Source organism: Ranitomeya imitator, chromosome 2 (assembly GCF_032444005.1).
Source record: "Ranitomeya imitator isolate aRanImi1 chromosome 2, aRanImi1.pri, whole genome shotgun sequence".
Taxonomy (NCBI): Eukaryota; Metazoa; Chordata; class Amphibia; order Anura; family Dendrobatidae; genus Ranitomeya; species Ranitomeya imitator.
This window is the reverse complement of record NC_091283.1, coordinates 481,861,234-481,883,145: the sequence shown is the minus strand read 5'-3', so window position 1 is coordinate 481,883,145 and position 21,912 is coordinate 481,861,234. Positions and strand designations below refer to the sequence as shown.

The 21,912-nt window shown below is 46.6% G+C and overlaps 2 long non-coding RNA genes across 2 annotated transcripts in view; both read right to left on the bottom strand.

Moving 5' to 3' along the window:
- Positions 1-21,912, bottom strand: part of LOC138664559 (uncharacterized) — a 264,837-nt gene that overhangs the window by 157,059 nt on the left and 85,866 nt on the right. The window lies entirely within an intron of this gene.
- Positions 1-21,912, bottom strand: part of LOC138664558 (uncharacterized) — a 65,201-nt gene that overhangs the window by 5,259 nt on the left and 38,030 nt on the right. The window lies entirely within an intron of this gene.

Genomic DNA, 21,912 nt, shown 5'->3' with positions numbered 1-21,912 from the left:
AGAAGGTAAACGCCCCCGAACTCTTCTTGTGCTTCACCTCCTTACATTCTCCCCCTCTTTCTGCTCGCCATTCCACGGGTGAGATTTTCAGGAGTTCCTGTTGGCAATCTTCCAGTTGTTGCACAATCTGTTGCCAGATGAACTCGTCCTGATTGTAGCGAATGGGGGGTACACCAGCCGTTGAACGTTCAGAACATCTCAATTCAGCAGGGGCGGGGGTGTCAACTGCTGTGTTATGAGTCAAGGTTTCCTCTGATATGTTGGTAGTTTCAGGCACCAGTCCAGTTTCTGGGTTCCCTGGGAGAGATTGGGAGTCTTCCTCATTTTCCACATCAAGATTGATCACTGGCGCAGCCGGTGGGGGCGCTGGAGCCAATTGGACTGATTCAGGATCTCGAGACAAACATGGACGCAACATATTCCTGTGCAGTGTGCGGGTGGGAGTCCCCTCTTCCGTTTCGGGCTGGCCCTCATAAACGGGACCCCCGTTGCCGAGCCACCGCTTCACTCGGTATGGCCTTTTCTCCCACAGGTACTCTAGTTTGTTGTGTGGGCGCTTTTCCCTCACTAAGACTCGGTCTCCAGGCCGCAGGGTTGTCCTCTTTTGAGGAGCTACCTGGGGATGCTCCAAATCTTGCAGCCGGTTCTGCACTAGATGTTGAATTATCCGCAGTCGATGACGATGTTCTTGAACCCAGGAGTACACCCCGTGTGTGGGTAGTCCTCATCGGGTTCCAGCTCTGCGAGACCCTTCCCAGGTTGGCCAAAGAACAAAGAGTAGGGGGTGAATCTGGTGGTGCTGTGTTTTCAATTGTTATACGCCCACACCAATTCAGGGACGGACTCAGTCCACTTCGCCTTCTGGTCCTATTCCAGTGTCCTCAGCATTTCAATCAGGGTGCGGTTAAATCTTTCACAAGCCCCATTCCCCTGTGGATGATAAGGGGTGGTCCGGGACTTATCGATTTTGTACAGCTGGTGCAGCTCCTCCATCACTCTTAAGAGGAAGCAGGCCCCTTGATCAGAATGGATGCACTTGGGACACCCGTACACCTGTATGAAATGTTTGCAAATTACATGAGCAGCAGACTCGGCAGTCTGGTCCCGCGTGGGCGTCACTACTGCAAATTTAGTAAAGTGGTCTATCATCACTAAACAATGCTCATAGCCTTGGTGTGCTGGTCCAATTGTCAAGAAATTTATTGCCAGTAGGTACATGGGGCCAGAAGACCTCACTGTCTCTGTGGGAGCTCGTTGTTCTGGTGCTTTGACCAGCTCATAACTTCTGCATTGCCGACATACTTTCTCCACAATGTTCCTTAAGTGGGGATGATAAAATGGGCGCTGTAACCACTGGAAAAAATTTTCTGGCCCAAAGTGTGCTTCTTTCTCATGTGCTCCCTTAGCCACCTGATCTATCAAGGACGAGGGAATCACCGTCTGCCATACAAGACTGAGTTCTGTTTGCAGGAATACCTTCCAGTACAGGATACCTTCCTGCAACTGGAGCCTCTCCCACTGGCATAGCATCATCAGTACTTCAGGTGACATGGACCTCCTCTCGTGCCGATTGGGCATTTGTTCAGACACGACCCACCTTCTCAACTGAGCTAGCTCCGGATCCTCCTGCTGCACTCGGACCCACTCATCGCAGGGCTGCTCCAGGAAATTCACACAGGCCTCTTCCTGTTTAGTTTTCCACGTCACTGCCACCATCCTGGCAGTCTCTCCAAAACCTGGAACCTCCACATCTTCCAGTTCTTCATCCTGGCTGGGTTCTGGTTTGCGATAGTTTACTCGGGAGAGGGCATCCGCATGAACATTCTTAGCTCCTCTTTTATACGAAATTCTGTAAAGGAACTTGGCCATTCGGGCTACCCAACGTTGATCTAGGGCCCCTAACTTGGCATTCTCGAGATGGACCAACGGATTGTTATCGGTGCGTACATGAACTTCTGAGCCCGCAAACTTCTCAGTCATTGCCCACACCAGCGCCAACAACTCCAGCTTAAACGAACTGTAGTTTTCTGGATTCTTTTCCGAGTCATGCAAGACCGACTGGCGTATGCGATGACGCGCTCTTCCCTGTCCTGCATCTGCGATAGTATGGCCCTAAGGCCATGCAGCCTCCCATCAATGTGCAAGATGAACGGCTGCGTGAAGTTGGCGTAGGCCAACTCCATCAAAGCCTTCTTCAAAGCCAAGAATGCTTCTTCCTGACTCTTCCCCCACTGAATGTTCCTGTTATTGGCACAAGAGGGCACTCCCCTCAACAACTCCTGGAGTGGATTAGCAAGGCGGGTAAAGTCTTTTACGAAGCGTCTGAAGCATCCTGTGAGTCCCAGGAACGCACGCACATCTTTCACAATTTTTGGAGTTGGTCACTCTTGTACCGCAGCGATCTTCTCCTGGGAAGGCCTCACCCCCTCAGCAGAGGCATTGTGTCCCAAGTATTCAATCTCGGTACGGAAGAGGTGACATTTATGGGGTTTCACTTTCAAGCCGTACTTCTGTAGCCGACTCAGAACTTGCTCTAGTCTCTGCAGATGCTCCTCAAAGGTGGGAGCAAAGACGGTGATATCATCCAAGTAAATCAAAGTGGCTTCAAAGTTCAGGTCTCCCAGACATCTCTCCCTGAGTCACTGAAATGTTCCTGGGGCATTTGCTAGGGCGAAGGGCATCTGGTTGAACTCATACAGTCCCATCGAAAGGATGAAAGCCGTCTTGGCTCGGTCTTGCTCAGACATGGGCACCTGCCAGTAGCCGCTGGCCAAGTCTAACGTGGAGAAATATCTGGCATTCCCTAGTGCCGTCAGGGACTCCTCTATCCTGAGCAGTGGGTACGAGTCCCGCACTGTGCAAGCGATAGTCCACACAGAACCGCAAAGACCTGTCTTTTTTTTCTCACCAAGACTATAGGAGCAGACCACGGGTTCTGACTCTTGTGTATAACTACCTTCTTCAGCATATGTAACAGCATTCCCTTCACCTCCTGGTACATCTGTGGGGGTATTTGGCGGTACCGTTCCCGGATTGGTGCCGCATCCCCGGTGGGTATCTCGTGGGTGATGGCCGTGGTACGTCCAAAGTCATCTTTATCTTTGGGAACACCTCCTGATACTTCCCCAATAAGGCTTCAACCTGAGGTACCTGCTGCGGAGTAAGTTCTGAGAGCTCCGCCCTCATGCGTTCCAGTATCTGGCGCCCTTCTTGCAGTAATCTGGGGTCCGGAGTTGCCTCCGCTTTGACAGTCACCAGCCACGGATCTTCTGGCCTTGCAGTCAGCTGTACCACCTCGGTTGGGACCAGCTCGTCTGGGAGGCCCAGAACTTGGGTGACTTGGCTTCTGGGGGGCAAAGTTGCATCCGTCTCCCCAAAATTTATGCAGCGCACAAGAACAGTTCCATCCCGCACGGTAGCCAGGGACCGCGTGACCAATATTTCTGACGGCAGCTGGTCGACTCTGCTGGGCTCAATTTGGATTTCGACCCCTTCCAGCGGGACGCCAGTTCATATAGGCAGGGGAAGCACCGTCTGCCCAGGGGGCAACACTCGATTGACTGAGGGGGCGATGACTTTGCCGAGTTCCTTTCCGTCGCTGTATGCTTCCCGGACCTGGGCAGTCCATATCAATTGTTGAAAGACCCTTCTCTGGAGGGTTTGGTCACTCCATTGTTGCAGTAACTGTTCCAGGGACTCATTGAAAACCAGGCTTCCGAGGTCTTTTAACACATTCATACCCAGGGTCACGATATGGTCTTTAGCTACCTCTCCATCCACTAGTACCACTCCTCTTCTCCCGAGGTCTTTTACGAAGACCTCTATGTTCATCCATACCACCCCTGCCACCGGGATGGGTAAGTGATTGGCCACCATAAGTTTGATCACAGGGCCCCATTCGGGCTGTAGCGCTTCTGTGAAGTGACGGCGGAAATATCTCTCAGGCATGGTGGTCACTTGTGAGCCGGTGTCTATCAGGCACCGCACTGCTCTTCCATTGATTTCTGCCCAGACAAGAGGGCACATGGAAACAAGGCTGGGGGGATTTTTACTACTCCTCCTCTGTTCTTCACGCTTCGAGCGATGCCCCTCGAGCTCAGAGCCACCTAATTTAAAGGAGGGCGCTGGATGGTCGGCTCTGCTGGGGACACCATCGGGAAATGTGGCCGGGTTCTCCACAGGTGTAGCATGTAAGAGGGCTTCTCCTCCTGGTAGTTTCACCCTCCCTTCGGGGGGCAGCTTCTCTGTCTCACACCAGAGGGCCGGGCCCTTCTGCCAGAGTTCTTCTGGAGGCCGACATTTCTTCCCGGACCTGTATATTCTCCATTCTCAGGTCCTCCACCCACTGGGGGATATTGTCTGTGGTGGTGTTTACCTCCACGCTCCGCACCCTTCCCACCAGCCCCATCACTCCCTGTTCTTGTTCTCACACAGGCGCCTCACTGCCAACCTCAGAGAAAGTCATGTCTGGCTTTACTCGCATGCGCTCTCGCAGTGCCTGTTTCATCATTACGTCACGCAGTCCCGTCACCAGCTGATCCCTGAGCACCACATCAACTGACCCAACCCCTACACTGTCCTTTCGTCTGATAGCAGTGTGAAGTTCTTGTAGGGTGTTCATGAATTGGGTCACGGTCTCCCCCTCTCGTTGTACCCGGTGAAACAGTCGCATGTAAAGTTCCCCTATGTCAGTGGGGTCCCCATGCGTCTTCTCTAGTATGCGCAGCACTTTGTCCAGGCTATGTCTCTCCCGGGGGGACCTATGCATGACAGAATCCCGCGACTCTCCCTCCAGGACCATCAATGCAATTTCCGCCTTCAGGGCTGGTTTCATGGGATGCATCCGCATCATTCCCCGGATATGCTCCGTCCAACTCCACAGCATTACATTGTTCCCAGTGAACATTGGCAAATTATTTAACATGGCTCCCAGGGAAAAGCTAGACCTGGGAACTTCCCCAGCTGCTTGGTCTTCTCTTTCCGCGCTACCGTGTGACGTCCTGCCGACTACGCCAAGTGTAATAGTATGCAGGTACTGAGTGTGTCACCATGGAACAGACAGACCAACAGTTGAGGGGTTTATTAACAGAAATCAGGTTATCCTCGCAGGGAGGAAGCAGTGGAATATAACTAACAATATAACAGTGCAAAAATATGGGAGTCAAACAGTGTAACAGTAGAAAATGAAATTTCTTGGGAAAAACACATATCAGTCTGATGAGGACTTGCTTGAAGGGTCATCTTCTCCAATGTAGGTGCTGAGATACAATGGTACTTGTCGTCCCTCTGTTGTTCGTGGGCTGAGTAGTCTGTAGGAACCCGCTGCCTGGGGTTTCGGGAGTTAATGTGTTATACACCGGCTCTGAGTCTTTAACTTTTACAGCACAGCCTATCCCGAGAAAACGATGGTCAGTCTATTATTACGTCTCTCAACAGGAATCAAGGGCTTTGCACTGGTACCATGGGTACCAGGGGTCACAGTCTCTGCACAGGCCACTGTCTCCGCATGGGTGTTAGGGCGCCCCTCTCCAGTCACAGCAGAGTCTGCTTTCATGTACTCACAAGATGCAGTCTTTTTGGGCAATCTCCCTGTATTTGTCCTCTGACCGGGAGCTCTCTCTCTTCCAGAGTGCAGCTGCGCCCTGCTCTGACCGCTGCTCACGCTGCTCTGACCGCTGCTCAAGCTGCTCTGACCCTTGCGTGCGCACCTTTCCCGCTCTGTGCCCGACTTCCTTCCTGTCCTGGTCTCTAAGTCTGTGGATCGCCCGGTCAGGGCAGCAGGGTACTCGGTACCGGGTCCTTCAGTTCACAGGGGGATGTCACGGTGGCTGACCCGGTCCGTGGCCCTGGGACTTGGGCGAATTGTTCATGACGCCACCTGTGGTATTCGGTCAGGGTGACCGACGCTGCTTTAAGGGGTCCGCTGGGGTGATGTTATGGCAGCTAGATGGTATACCTTCCCACAGGCGAAGTATGTCCCCAGGGCTTCCCAGTGTGTAAATTGTGGATGGTGAGAGGCGCAGAGAAAAACGAGGACACAAGGTTGCAGTCTCTTTACCTTTACTGAAGACTTCAGCATCCACAGTCCAGGGCATCAGATCACAGGGCAGGCAGAGTCTGGCCAGTTTGGAGGCAAGTCCAGAGTCCCTTTGTCCAGGTAGAAATCAGTAGCTTTCCTCTAGCGCCGTGGTGTTGTAGTCCCTTACTGCTAAGCCTCTCATAAGGTACTCACAGATGTTGTAGATGTTATGTCGTTCTCTCTGTCCCCCAGATGGAGAGGGCAAACCTGTATGACCGGTGGCTTGAGGCGTTTTACTGGTACTCTATCATGCCCCAGCCTCTAAAGGGTGCCACCTTGCCTCCTGGGTATAGAGGCAGACAGGTAACATGAAATTAGCTGTCCTTCCGGTCTCTGGAGCAAGGCATAAAGGATCATTGCTCCCTCGGTGTTCTAGCTACCGGGATCCTGCGCCCCAAAAGGGGGGCAGCCTGTGTAGGGCTGTTCCCCTCCTGGTATCCACTCCTTTGCTATGACTTCTTCACACTTTCTACAATACAGTTCTCCTTCAGTGTCTCTTTCTGGAAGCTGCAGCTCTCAGGGCATGCACAGCTCTGTGTCCTTCTTCCTCGATCTCTGACAGGATCCCACCCCTGCCAGGGACCAACTACCTGAGCGAAGCTCAGCCAGCAACTAACTAACTTCCTCCCCAGGCAACCAGTTTTACCTAAGTGTGAGGAGTGCCCTAATATATAGGAGCAGAGCTCCCCCTGGCGGCCTGGAGAATGAAATGTGTTGCATGTTTGTGATACCTGGATTCAGTTGTCCATCTTTGCCTCCAAACATAATACCACTCCCCCTAGAGGAAAATGACATTACTGCAATGACAAGAACCCTGGGGCGCTGCATCTGCCCCTGGGGAACCTGTAGCACAGCTCAATGGTTCCAGGCACAGAGCCGAGAAGGTAACCGCCCCCGGACTCTTCTTGTGCTTCACCTCCTTACATATACACAGCCAGCAGAATAGAAATTATACTAGTAGCAATCTTGTGTGACTTTCAACCCCTGACACGTGTGTGCGTATAGAAGATAGTAGGGTTTAACTTTCTTTACAAACTACTAGTTAAATGTTTTTCATTTTTATGGCTCCATGATGAAGTATATAGATTAGCACAAGTATAGTATATAATACTTCCTTCATGCATTTTGGATTCTGATCTAACCCTACAACTCAACTAAAATTAAAATGTGCTTTATTTTTTCACTACGGTTTCATTGAGATTAGTGTATGAAAAAGTACTTTTTTTCACAAAAAAGTTCTTTTAGATTCAATTTTTTTCATTTTCACATGGGCAACAGGATAAAATGGATCCTAAAATATGTTGGGCAATTTCTCCTGAGTACACCGATACCTCACATGTGGGGGTAAACCACTGTTTGGGCACATGGCAAGGTTTGGAAGGGAAGGAGCGCCATTTGACTTTTTGAATGGAAAATTGGCTCCAATCTTTAGCGGACACCATGTTGTGTTTGGAGAGCCCCTGTGTGCCTAAAAATTGGAGCTCCCCCACAAGTGACCTCATTTTGGAAACTAAACCCCCCAATGACGTTATCTAGATGCATAGTGAGCACTTTATACCTTCAGGTGCTTCACAAATTGATCCGTAAAAATGAAAAAGTACTTTTTTTCACAAAAAAAAATTTTTAGCCTCAATTATTTCATTTTCACATGGGCAACAGGATAAAATGGATCCAAAAATGTATTGGGCAATTTCTCCTGAGTATATCGATACCTCATATGTTGGGGTAAATCATTGTTTAGGCGCACGGCAGAGCTCAGAAGGGAAGGAGCGCCATTTGACTTTTTGAATGGAAAATTAGCTCCAATCGTTAGCGGACACCATGTCAGGTTTGGAGAGCCCCTGTGTGCCTAGGCATTGGAGCTCCCCCACAAGTGACCACATTTTGGAAACTAGACCCCTAAAGGAACTTATCTAGATGTGTTGGTGAACATTTTGAACCCCCAAGTGCTTCACAGAAGTTTATAACGCAGAGCCATGAAAATAAAAAATCATTTTTCTTTCCTCAAAAATTATTTTTTAGCCCGCATTTTTTTTATTTTCACAAGGGTAACAGGAGAAATTGGACACAAAAGTTGTTATCCAGTTTGTCCTGAGTATGCTGGTACCCCATATGTGGGGGTAAACCACTGTTTGGGCACACGTCGGGGCTCGGAAGGGAGGGAGTACCATTTGACTTTTTGAACGCAAGATTGGCTGGAATCAATGGTGGTGCCATGTCGTGTTTGGAGACCACCTGATGTGCCTAAACAGTGGAAACCCCTCAATTCTAACTCCAACACTAACCCCAACACACCCCAAATCCTAATCCCAACTCTAACCATGAACCTAATCCCAATCCTAACCCCAGCACACCCCTAACCCTAATCCCAACCCTAACCACAACCCTAACCCCAACACACCCCTAACCCTAATCCCAACCCTAACCACAACCCTAACCCCAACACACTCCTAACCCTAATCTTAGCCCTAGTTCCAACCCTAACTCTAATTCCAACCCTAACCCTAAGGCTATGTGCCTACGTTGCGGATTTGTGTGTGGATTTTTCCACACCGTTTTTGAAAAATTTACCTTGGATATCCAGTGTTTTTTGTGCAAATTTCACCTGCGGATTCCTATGCAGGAACAGGTGTAAAACGCTGCGGAATCCACACAAAGAATTGACATGCTGCGGAAAATCCCGAGCGGTATTTTCTGCACCATGGGCACAGCGGATTTGGTTTCCATAGGTTTACATGGAAACCAAACTGAATAAAAACTGAAAATGTAGGCCCCTTAAAAAATAGTGAGGAAAGAATGGTTGTAGATGACGAGGAAAAAGCTAACATATTAAACAACTTCTTCTCCAAGGTATTCACGGCGGAAAATGAAATGCTAGGTGAAATCCCAAGAAACAATAAAAACCCTTATTAAGGGTCACAAATCTAGAAGAGGTGCGAAACCGGCTAAATAAGATCAAAATAGATAAATCTCCGGGTCCGGATGGCATACACCCACGAGTACTAAGAGAACTAAGTAATGTAATAGATAAACCATTATTTCTTATTTCTAGGGACTCTATAGCGACGGGGTCTGTTCCGCAGGACTGGCGCATAGCAAATGTGGTGCCAATATTCAAAAAGGGCTCTAAAAGTGAACCTGGAAATTATAGGCCAGTAAGTCTAACCTCTATTGTTGGTAAAATATTTGAAGGGTTTCTGAGGGATGTTATTCTGGATTATCTCAATGAGAATAACTGTTTAACTCCATATCAGCATGGGTTTATGAGAAATCGCTCCTGTGAAACCAATCTAATCAGTTTTTATGAAGAGGTAAGCTATAGGCTGGACAACGGTGAGTCATTGGACGTGGTATATCTCGATTTTTCCAAAGCGTTTGATACCGTGCCGCACAAGAGGTTGGTACACAAAATGAGAATGCTTGGTCTGGGGGAAAATGTGTGTAAATGGGTTAGTAACTGGCTTAGTGATAGAAAGCAGAGGGTGGTTATAAATGGTATAGTCTCTAACTGGGTCGCTGTGACCAGTGGGGTACCGCAGGGGTCGGTATTGGGACCTGTTCTCTTCAACATATTCATTAATGATCTGGTAGAAGGTTTACACAGTAAAATATCGATTTTTGCAGATGATACAAAACTATGTAAAGCAGTTAATACAAGAGAAGATAGTATTCTGCTACAGATGGATCTGGATAGGTTGGAAACTTGGGCTGAAAGGTGGCAGATGAGGTTTAACAATGATAAATGTAAGGTTATACACATGGGAAGAAGGAATCAATATCACCATTACACACTGAACGGGAAACCACTGGGTAAATCTGACAGGGAGAAGGACTTGGGGATCCTAGTTAACTTACCTGGAGCAGCCAGTGCCAGGCAGCAGCTGCCAAGGCAAACAGGATCATGGGGTGCATTAAAAGAGGTCTGGATACACATGATGAGAGCATTATACTGCCTCTGTACAAATCCCTAATTAGACCGCACATGGAGTACTGTGTCCAGTTTTGGGCACCGGTGCTCAGGAAGGATATAATGGAACTAGAGAGAGTACAAAGGAGGGCAACAAAATTAATAAAGGGGATGGGAGAACTACAATACCCAGATAGATTAGCGAAATTAGGATTATTTAGTCTAGAAAAAAGACGACTGAGGGGCGATCTAATAACCATGTATAAGTATATAAGGGGACAATACAAATATCTCGCTGAGGATTTGTTTATACCAAGGAAGGTGACGGGCACAAGGGGGCATTCTTTGCGTCTGGAGGAGAGAAGGTTTTTCCACCAACATAGAAGAGGATTCTTTACTGTTAGGGCAGTGAGAATCTGGAATTGCTTGCCTGAGGAGGTGGTGATGGCGAACTCAGTCGAGGGATTCAAGAGAGGCCTGGATGTCTTCCTGGAGCAGAACAATATTGTATCATACAATTATTAGGTTCTGTAGAAGGACGTAAATCTGGGGATTTATTATGATGGAATATAGGCTGAACTGGATGGACAAATGTCTTTTTTCGGCCTTACTAACTATATGTTATATGGTACTGTAAACGTGATGGAAAACTGCTACGAATCCGCATCCAAATCTGCATCGTGTGCACATAGCTTAATTCTAACCCTAACCCTAATTCTAACCCTAATTCCAACCCTAATCCTAATTCTAACCCTAACCCTAATTTTAACCCTAGCCCTAATTGCAACTCTAACCCTAATTGCAACCCTAACTCTAACCCTAACCCTAGTGGAAAAATAAAAATAAATATATTTTCTTTACTTTATTATGTTCCCTACCTATGGGAGTGATAAAGGGGGAATTATTTACTATTTTTTTTAATTTTGATCACAGTGATCAAAATGTACAAGGAATGAATCGGCGGGCGCACTGCGCATGTGCCCACCATTTTACAAGATGGCGGCTCCCATAGGGGGGAGAGGAGGGCAGCGGAGGACAGGACGGAGGGGAGCAAAGACTGACAACGGCGGCAGATTGACGCTGTCAGTCAGTGGCGGGGGCAGATCAGGGTCTCCAGCCGTGGCTGATGATATTGGAGCATCGGCCATGGCTGGATTGTAATATTTCACCAGGTTTCATAGGTGAAATGTTACAAATTGCTCTGATTGGCTGTTTCACTTTCAACAGCCAATCAGAGCGATCGTAGCCATGTGGGGGCAAAGCCACCCCCCCTGGGCTGAAGTACCACTCCCCCTGTCCCTGCAGGTCGGGTGAAATTTGAGTTAACCCTTTCACCCGATCTGCAAGAACGTGATCATTCTGTGAAGCAGCATATGCGTCACAGGTCGGATTGGCACCGACTTTCATGCCGCATACGCTGTGTCACAGGTCGGGAAGGGTTTGTCCCATCTAGGATATTTATGGCATATAAATAGAATATCAGTGTAAAATATCACAGCCAGAGGGGTTGTGTTGAACCACCATGCTGTTACCTTTTTGTCACAAACAGCCCTCTGCTGCACCCTATCGCCATGACAATTACGCAATTGACCGATGATTAGTCCATTTCTTATAAATTCAATTTTTTTATTCAAACACATATATAATTTATATATATATTTATAACACTATATATGAATTGATATTTTTTAAACATATTCTGTCAGAACATTTTTTATGTTTTTCTCTGCATCAAATTATTTATGTTTTTGTGATTGAAAGCTTTTTTGAATTACAAAAACGGCAATAGGTGAACTTGGACATACCATGTGCCTTCTTGGCGTCATTATTTGACTTCAACCTCTAGAAATCTGTCTGACAGTTTCATGTATCTACATGTGGTTATATCCTGAGGAAGAAGTGTGTGAACTTTGAAACGCGTCAATAAAAAAAACACATTTAATACAGTTCTTGTATCCTGGACCTTATTACCAACTCATCAACAGAGTGACCTGCAGAAGCTGCATATCCATGCTATCAAACTGCTCTGTATAATCAACTTTATCAGGTTAATACAATCTTTAAAAATTGAATTAATTTTATACTGTTCTCCAGCTGCTGTATAATACAGCTCTGTTGTCATTAATGACTCCCTTCTTCTTCCTGAGCCAGTGTATGTCAACCATATTCATCTGAAGATCATCTCTATGCAGCTCTGGTTCAGAATAATATTTTTTATCTTCTGCAGCTGTTGCAGCTAATGCTAATGTATTTGTGTATAACTACAAGAATTCAGCTTGAAAAAAAACCTTTTTCTGGAATCTTCATATGTGCTTCTGTAGTCAAGTCAAGCTATCTGATTAAATCTCTTTGTGTGAGTACTGGTTGGTAGAGACATCAGTAGAAATGTGGTCTCAAGAACCCCACACTGGCAGCCTAGTTATGGAGTCAGAATAGTGTATTCCTGTCTCTCTCCATTTTGCGTAGAAAATCCACAGCAGTTTATAGTAGATTCAATACTTTTGAAAAACACTAAAAATACTTTTTTATCAAAAATGTGCACATTAACCCCTTCATGACCTTGAGATTTTCCGTTTTTCCGTGTTCGTTTTTCGCTCCCCTCCTTCCCAGAGCCATAACTTTTTTATTTTTCTGTCAATATGGCCAAGTGAGGGCTTATTTTTTGCGAAACAAGTCATACTTTTGAATGACATCATTCGCTTTAGCATGTAGTGTACTAGAAAACATGAAAAAATTTCCAAGTGCGGTGAAATTGCGAAAAAAGTGCAATCCCACACTTGTTTTTTGATTGGCTTTTTTGCTAGCTTCACTGTTGTGAATTCTGTGGCAGAGCTCCCTCCTGTGGTCACAAGTGGTACTTCGGCTGATTCTCTCTGTGAGCTTCTGTTGGTGGAGGGAAGTGGTACTGCGGCTTCTGAGTTTCCTCCCTCAGGTGATCTGGTGAGGTCGTTAGGTGCTTCTCTACTTAACTCCACCTAATGCTTTGATCCTGGCTTCCTGTCAATGTTCCAGTGTTGGACTTGCTTTTCCCTGGATCATTCCTGTGGCCTGCTGCTCTGCATAGCTAAGTTCTTCTTTGTTATTTTGTTTGCTATTTTTTCTGTCCAGCTTGTCTAATTTGTTGCTGGAAGCTCTGGGACGCAAGGGGTGTACCTCCGTGCCGTTAGTTCGGTACGGAGGGTCTTTTTGCCCCCTTTGCGTGGTTTTCTTTAGGGTTTTGTGTAGACCGCAAAGTTACCTTTTCTATCCTCGATCTGTTAAGAAAGTCGGGCCTCACTTTGCTGAATCTATTTCATCTCTACGTTTGTCTTTTCATCTTAACTCACAGTCATTATATGTGGGGGGCTGCCTTTTCCTTTGGGGTATTTCTCTGAGGCAAGGTAGGCTTATTTTCTATCTTCAGGCTAGTTAGATTCTCAGGCTGTGCCGAGTTGCATAGGCAGAGTTAGGCGCAGTCCACGGCTGCCTCTAGTGTTGTTTGGAGAGGATTAGGGATTGCGGTCTGCAGAGTTCCCACGTCTCAGAGCTCGTTCTATGATTTTGGGTTATTGTCAGATCACTGTATTTGCTCTGACCGCTATGTCCATTGTAGTACTGAATTGCCTTTCATAACAGTACAGGAAGCCCAAGTACTAATGATTCTCAATAGAGGGAAAAAAGAAGTTCTGAGACCATTTTTTTTTCTTTGCACTGTGTTTTGCCTTTTTTTTCCCCTAGACATTTGGGTGGTTCAGTACACAGGTGTAGCGATGGACATTAGAAGTCTGTCTTCATTTGTGGATCAGCTCTCGGCAAGAGTACAAAAGATTCAAGACACTATTGATCAGAAAGCTATGTTGGAACCAAGAATTCCTATTCCTGATTTGTTTTTTGGAGATAGAACTAAGTTTCTGAGTTTCAAAAATAATTGTAAATTATTTCTGGCCTTGAAACCTCGCTCCTCTGGTGATCCAGTTCAACAGGTTTTGATTGTTATTTCTTTTTTGCGCGGCGACCCTCAGGACTGGGCATTTTCTCTTGCGCCAGGAGATCCTGCATTGAGTAATATCGATGCGTTTTTCCTGGCGCTCGGATTGCTGTACGATGAACCTAATTCAGTGGATCAGGCAGAGAAAAATTTGCTGGCTCTTTGTCAGGGTCAGGATGAGATAGAGGTATATTGTCAGAAATTTAGAAAGTGGTCCGTGCTCACTCAATGGAATGAATCTGCGCTGGCAGCTATGTTCAGAAAGGGTCTCTCTGAAGCCCTTAAGGATGTCAAGGTGGGATTTCCTATGCCTGCTGGTTTGAATGAGTCTATGTCTTTGGCCATTCAGATCGGTCGACGCTTGCGTGAGCGTAAATCTGTGCACCATTTGGCGGTATTACCTGAGCTTAAACCTGAGCCTATGCAGTGCGATAGGACTTTGACCAGAGTTAAACGGCAAGAACACAGACGTCTGAATGGGCTGTGTTTCTACTGTGGTGATTCCACTCATGCTATCTCTGATTGTCCTAAGCGCACTAAGCGGTTCGCTAGGTCTGCCACCATTGGTACGGTACAGTCAAAATTTCTTCTGTCCGTTACCTTGATCTGCTCTTTGTCATCGTATTCTGTCATGGCATTTGTGGATTCAGGCGCTGCCCTGAATTTGATGGACTTGGAGTATGCTAAGCATTGTGGGTTTCTCTTAGAGCCCTTGCAGTGTCCTATTCCATTGAGAGGAATTGATGCCACGCCTTTGGCCAAGAATAAGCCTCAATACTGGACCCAGCTGACCATGTGCATGGCTCCTGCACATCAGGAGGTTATTCGCTTTCTGGTGTTGCATAATCTGCATGATGTGGTCGTGTTGGGGTTGCCATGGCTACAAGCCCATAATCCAGTATTAGATTGGAAATCCATGTCGGTGTCCAGCTGGGGTTGTCAGGGGGTACATGGTGATGTTCCATTTCTGTCAATTTCGTCATCCACCCCTTCTGAGGTTCCAGAGTTCTTGTCTGATTACCGGGATGTATTTGATGAGCCCAAGTCCGATGCCCTACCTCCGCATAGGGATTGTGATTGTGCTATCAATTTGATTCCTGGTAGTAAATTCCCAAAAGGTCGACTGTTTAATTTATCCGTGCCTGAGCACGCCGCTATGCGCAGTTATGTGAAGGAATCCCTGGAGAAGGGGCATATTCGCCCGTCATCGTCACCATTAGGAGCAGGGTTCTTTTTTGTAGCCAAGAAGGATGGTTCGCTGAGACCTTGTATAGATTGCCGCGTTCTAAACAAGATCACGGTTAAATTTCAGTACCCCTTGCCATTGTTATCTGATTTGTTTGCTCGGATTAAGGGGGCTAGTTGGTTCACCAAGATAGATCTTCGTGGTGCGTATAATCTGGTGCGAATCAGGCGAGGAGATGAATGGAAAACTGCATTTAATACGCCCGAGGGTCATTTTGAGTATCTACTGATGCCATTCGGACTTGCCAATGCTCCATCAGTGTTTCAGTCCTTTATGCATGACATCTTCCGAGAGTACCTGGATAAATTCCTGATTGTGTACTTGGATGACATTTTGATCTTCTCGGATGATTGGGAGTCTCATGTGAAGCAGGTCAGAACAGTTTTTCAGGTCCTGCGTGCTAATTCTTTGTTTGTGAAGGGATCAAAGTGTCTCTTTGGTGTGCAGAAGGTTTCATTTTTGGGGTTCATCTTTTCCCCTTCTACTATCGAGATGGATCCTGTTAAGGTCCAAGCCATCCATGATTGGACTCAGCCGACATCTCTGAAAAGTCTGCAAAAGTTCCTGGGCTTTGCTAATTTTTATCGTCGCTTCATCTGCAATTTATCTAGTATTGCCAAACCATTGACCGATTTGAACCAAGAAGGGTGCTGATTTGGTCAATTGGTCTTCTGCTGCTGTGGAAGCTTTTCAAGACTTGAAGCGTCGTTTTTCTTCTGCCCCTGTGTTGTGTCAACCAGATGTTTCTCTTCCGTTCCAGGTCGAGGTTGATGCTTCTGAGATTGGAGCAGGGGCTGTTTTGTCGCAGAGAGGCTCTGATTGCTCAGTGATGAAACCATGCGCTTTTTTTTCCAGGAAGTTTTCGCCTGCTGAGCGAAATTATGATGTGGGCAACCCAGAGTTGCTGGCCATGAAGTGGGCATTCGAGGAGTGGCGTCATTGGCTTGAAGGAGCTAAGCATCGCGTGGTGGTATTGACTGATCATAAGAACTTGACTTATCTTGAGTCTGCTAAGCGGTTGAATCCTAGACAGGCTCGTTGGTCGCTGTTTTTTGCCCGTTTTGACTTTGTGATTTCGTACCTTCCGGGCTCTAAAACTGTGAAGGCGGATGCTCTGTCTAGGAGTTTTGTGCCCGACTCTCCGGGTTTGTCTGAGCCGGCGGGTATCCTCAAGGAAGGAGTAATTGTGTCTGCCATCTCCCCTGATTTGCGGCGGGTGCTGCAAAAATTTCAGGCTAATAAACCTGATCGTTGTCCAGCGGAGAGACTGTTTGTCCCTGATAGGTGGACCAATAAAGTTATCTCTGAGGTTCATTGTTCGGTGTTGGCTGGTCATCCTGGAATCTTTGGTACTAGAGAGTTGGTGGCTAGATCCTTTTGGTGGCCGTCTCTGTCGCGGGATGTGCGTGTTTTTGTGCAGTTCTGTGGGATTTGTGCTCGGGCTAAGCCCTGCTGTTCTCGTGCCAGTGGGTTGCTTTTGCCCTTGCCGGTCCCGAAGAGGCCTTGGACACATATCTCTATGGATTTTATTTCTGATCTTCCCGTTTCTCAAAAGATGTCAGTCATTTGGGTGGTCTGTGATCGCTTTTCTAAGATGGTCCATCTGGTACCCTTGTCTAAATTGCCTTCCTCCTCTGATTTGGTGCCATTGTTCTTCCAGCATGTGGTTCGTTTACATGGCATTCCAGAGAATATCGTTTCTGACAGAGGTTCCCAGTTTGTTTCAAGGTTTTGGCGAACCTTTTGTGGTAGGATGGGCATTGACTTGTCTTTTTCCTCGGCTTTCCATCCTCAGACTAATGGCCAGACCGAACGAACCAATCAGACCTTGGAAACATATCTGAGATGCTTTGTTTCTGCCGATCAGGATGACTGGGTGTCCTTTTTGCCTTTGGCTGAGTTCGCCCTTAATAATCGGGCCAGCTCGGCTACCTTGGTTTCGCCATTTTTCTGCAATTCTGGGTTCCATCCTCGTTTCTCTTCAGGACAGGTTGAGTCTTCGGACTGTCCTGGTGTGGATACTGTGGTGGACAGGTTGCAGCAGATTTGGACTCATGTAGTGGACAATTTGACCTTGTCCCAGGAGAAAGCTCAACGTTTCGCTAATCGCAGACGCCGTGTGGGTCCCCGACTTCGTGTTGGGGATCTGGTTTGGTTATCTTCTCGTCATATTCCTATGAAGGTTTCCTCTCCTAAGTTTAAACCTCGTTTCATTGGTCCGTATAGGATTTCTGAGGTTCTTAATCCTGTGTCTTTTCGTCTGACCCTTCCAGATTCTTTTTCCATACATAACGTATTCCATAGGTCATTGTTGCGGAGATACGTGGCAACTATGGTTCCATCTGTTGATCCTCCTGCCCCGGTTTTGGTGGAGGGGGAATTGGAGTATATTGCGGAGAAGATTTTGGATTCTCGTGTTTCTAGATGGAAACTCCAGTATCTGGTTAAATGGAAGGGTTATGCTCAGGAAGATAATTCCTGGGTTTTTGCCTCTGATGTCCATGCTCCCGATCTTGTTCGTGCCTTTCATGTGGCTCATCCTGGTCGGCCTGGGGGCTCTGGTGAGGGTTCGGTGACCCCTCCTCAAGGGGGGGTACTGTTGTGAATTCTGTGGCAGAGCTCCCTCCTGTGGTCACAAGTGGTACTTCGGCTGATTCTCTCTGTGAGCTTCTGTTGGTGGAGGGAAGTGGTACTGCGGCTTCTGAGTTTCCTCCCTCAGGTGATCTGGTGAGGTCGTTAGGTGCTTCTCTACTTAACTCCACCTAATGCTTTGATCCTGGCTTCCTGTCAATGTTCCAGTGTTGGACTTGCTTTTCCCTGGATCATTCCTGTGGCCTGCTGCTCTGCATAGCTAAGTTCTTCTTTGCTATTTTGTTTGCTATTTTTTCTGTCCAGCTTGTCTAATTTGTTGCTGGAAGCTCTGGGACGCAAGGGGTGTACCTCCGTGCCGTTAGTTCGGTACGGAGGGTCTTTTTGTCCCCTTTGCGTGGTTTTCTTTAGGGTTTTGTGTAGACCGCAAAGTTACCTTTTCTATCCTCGATCTGTTAAGAAAGTCGGGCCTCAGTTTGCTGAATCTATTTCATCTCTACGTTTGTCTTTTCATCTTAACTCACAGTCATTATATGTGGGGGGCTGCCTTTTCCTTTGGGGTATTTCTCTTAGGCAAGGTAGGCTTATTTTCTATCTTCAGGCTAGTTAGTTTCTCAGGCTGTGCCGAGTTGCATAGGCAGAGTTAGGCGCAATCCACGGCTGCCTCTAGTGTTGTTTGGAGAGGATTAGGGATTGCGGTCTGCAGAGTTCCCACGTCTCAGAGCTCGTTCTATGATTTTGGGTTATTGTCAGATCACTGTATGTGCTCTGACCGCTATGTCCATTGTAGTACTGAATTGCCTTTCATAACACTTCACTAAATGCTAAAACTGACCTGCCATTATGATTTTCCAGGTCATTACGAGTTCATATGCATGTAGAGGAGCTGCGGAGACACCATCACGTGTTTCTTAACGCAGGCAGTGAATAGCCAGGCCTTTCCCCGGGAAGGAACAACCAAGGGAAGGTCAGCATCCAGTAAAGGAAAACATCCAATAAAGGAAAACCACCTATGCCAAGCATGGTATCCATCCACAGACAGCTGTTTCGGGGTTTTTGCCCCTCATCAGTGTGGAGTAGGAAACTGGCTATCAGGAGCAGTGCCTAGTAGAAAATCTATAAAGGCACGGATGATTGACCTCGTGGAGACCAAAACATCCAACACCTCAGAGACACCTGTTATGATCCGGTGACCTTGGAGCAGCATGAAAACTTTCACTGGAGTAGGTGGTAACTATACTGACCGCAAATCCTGATCTTAACATCGCAACTAGAAGTAGCCGTGGGGTGTACCTAACAAATCCTAGACACCTCGTCACAGCCGGAGGACTAAATACCCCTATAGATGGAAATAGGAATACTACCTTGCCTCAGAGCAGAACCCCAAAGGATAGGCAGCCCCCCACAAATATTGGCTGTGAGTAGGAGAGGAAAGACAAACACAGGCAGAAAACAGGATTTAGCACAAGAGGCCACTCTAGCTAAAATAGGAAAGGATAGGACAGCGTTCTGTGCGGTCAGTATTAAAACCCTTCCAAAAATATCCACAGCAGATTATACAAAAATTCCTCCATCTAACTAAAGACGTGGAACGTATATCTGCAACTCAGGAGACTCCTACACACAGAGCAGGAATACAATCAAAAAAACAAGCACACAGCTTGTGTGCCATAGAAAAAGAAACAGACACTTATTTTTGCTGAATTGGCAGCTAAGCAGGAGAAGCCAGGAAGAGATCCAACACTTCTCAAGAAACATTGACAACTGGAAAGGACTAATGAGTCCTGCAAACCTAAATACTCCAGTCAGAATTGCAATCAACAGATACACCTGTCCAAGACTGCAGCCCAGGGACAACTGCATTACCACCTACAACCACCGGAGGGAGCCCAAAAGCAGAATTCAGAACAGACACCATCACGTGTTTCTCAACGCAGTGATCCAGAACACTGCCCCCAAATATGCAAATGCATGTAGAGGAGCTGCGGAGACACCATCACGTGTTTCTCAAGGCAGGCAGTGAATAGCCAGGCCTTTCCCTGGGAAGGAACAACCAAGGGAAGGGCAGCATCCAATAAAGGAAAACATCCAATAAAGGAAAACAACCTATGCCAAGCATGGTATCCATCCACAGACAGCTGTTTCGGGGTTTTTTGCCCCTCATCAGTGTGGAGTAGGAAACTGGCTATCAGGAGCAGTGCTTAGTAGAAAGTCTATAAAGGCACGGATGATTGACCTCGTGGAGACCAAAACATCCAACACCGCGGAGACACCATCACGTGTTTCTCAACGCAGTGATCCAGAACACTGCCCCCGAATATGCAAATGCATGTAGAGGAGCTGCGGAGACACCATCACGTGTTTCTCAACGCAGGCAGTGAATAGCCAGGCCTTTCCCCGGGAAGGAACAACCAAGGGAAGGGCAGCATCCAATAAAGGAAAACATCCAATAAAGGAAAACCACCTATGCCAAGCATGGTATCCATGGTTCCCTTGGTCATTCTTTCCCGGGGAAAGGCCTGGCTATTAAATATAAATATTTGGGGGTCCATTTGGATAGCAAACTGGACTGGAGATGCCACTCAGAGTTTGTCTACAAGAAGGGGATGAGCAGACTGTATTTCCTAAGGAAACTGAGGTCTTTTAATGTGTGTAGCAAAATGTTAGAAATGTTCTACCAATCTGTGGTGGCAAGTGCCATCTTTTTTGCAATCACGTGCTGGGGTAGTAGTGTGCGGGCCTCTGATGCTAATAAGCTGAATAAGATTATTAAGAAGGCAAGTTCTGCTGTGGGCTGCAATCTGGACTCTTTTGGGGAGGTAGTGGAGAGAAGAACTCTGAAAAAGTGTATGGCAATTATGAACAATAATGCACATCCATTATATGAGCTATTCATGAGACAGAAGAGCACCTTCAGCAACCGGCTAATACTTCTGAGGTGTAAGAAGGAAAAATATAGGAAATCGTTTGTGCCAACTGCCATGGGAATGTACAACAATAACATTAGGGTTAAACCACCAAGGTGAATGTCTACTTATTTCTCTACATTCAGTTCACTCGTTGTGTATGTCCTATTCTAATGTATAATGTTCTTCTGTCAACAAACTGTCATGTCAACTATGGAATTCCTTTATGATTTTTATGATTTAAGTTGTGCTGCTGTGATACCATAATTTCCCACGGGATCAATAAAGTGTATCGTATCGTATCGTATCGTATTCACTGCCTGTGTTGAGAAACACGTGATGGTGTCTCCGCAGCTCCTCTACATGCATTTGCATATTTGGGGGCAGTGTTCTGGATCACTGCGTTGAGAAACACGTGATGGTGTCTCCGCGGTGTTGGATGTTTTGGTCTCCACGAGGTCAATCATCCGTGCCTTTATTACGAGTTCATAGACACCTAACATGTCTAGGTTATTTTTTATCTAAATGGTGAAAAAAAAATTCCAAACTTTGCTAAAAAAAAAAAAAAGCACCATTTTCCGATGCCCATAGCATCTCCATTTTTCATGATCTGGGGTCGGTTGAGGGCTTATTTTTTGCATGGCGAGCTGGCGTTTTTAATGATACAATTTGGGTGCAGATACGTTCTTTTGATCGCCCGTTATTGCATTTTAATGCAATGTCGCGGCAACCAAAAAACGTAATTCTGGCGTTTCAAATTTTTTCTCTCTACGCTGTTTGGCGATCAGGTTAATCCTTTTTTTATTGATAGATCAGGCGATTCTGAACGTGGCGGTACCAAATATGTGTAGGTTTGACTTTTTTTATTGATTTATTTTGAATGGGGCGAAAGGGGGGGTGATTTAAACTTTTATATATATTTTTTTTTTTACTTTTTTTTAACTTTTTTTTTACTTCTGCCATGCTTCAATAGCCTACATAGGAGGCTAGAAGCTGGCACAACTCGATCGCCTCTGCTACGTAGCGTTTAACAGCGACATTTAAATAGTTAATAGCGGCGGGTGAATAGCGATTTCACCTGCCGCTATTGCGGGCACATATCAGCTGTTTAAAATAGCTGACATCTCCCGGCTTTGATGCGGGCTCACCGCCGGTGCCCTGCATCAAAGCGGGGTATCTGACCTCGGACATACTATCCTGTCCAAGGTCAGAAAGGGG